Raw genomic sequence first — 320 nt, 5'->3', positions numbered from 1 at the left:
CCCGCCCGGCCTCGCCGTGACAGTGGCATGGGCAGCTACTGCGCTGCCCTGCTGCTCCGCCCAAATACGCACGCGTACGGCCCAAACCAGGCTTCCCTGACGGACGGACAGACAGACACACACTTTACATTCGTATCTCCTCCTACGCTGATTACAGAAATACCTATACACACATTAGATGTATGTACGTGTGTGTATTTATTATACGCTTGTGTCCATATATTTTTAAGAATAAAGGCTCGGCCTTGCTCCACACCCTTCTACCCACTGGCAAGGAGCAGGCGTCGCAGCGGCGGCAGCAGCCAGAGCGGCTCGCACGG

The sequence above is a fragment of the Egretta garzetta genome, unplaced genomic scaffold (genome assembly GCF_000687185.1).
Source record: "Egretta garzetta isolate BGI_Z169 unplaced genomic scaffold, ASM68718v1 scaffold112, whole genome shotgun sequence".
NCBI lineage: Eukaryota > Metazoa > Chordata > Aves > Pelecaniformes > Ardeidae > Egretta > Egretta garzetta.
The sequence above is the reverse complement of the archived record's forward strand: the minus strand, read 5'-3'. Positions refer to the sequence as shown.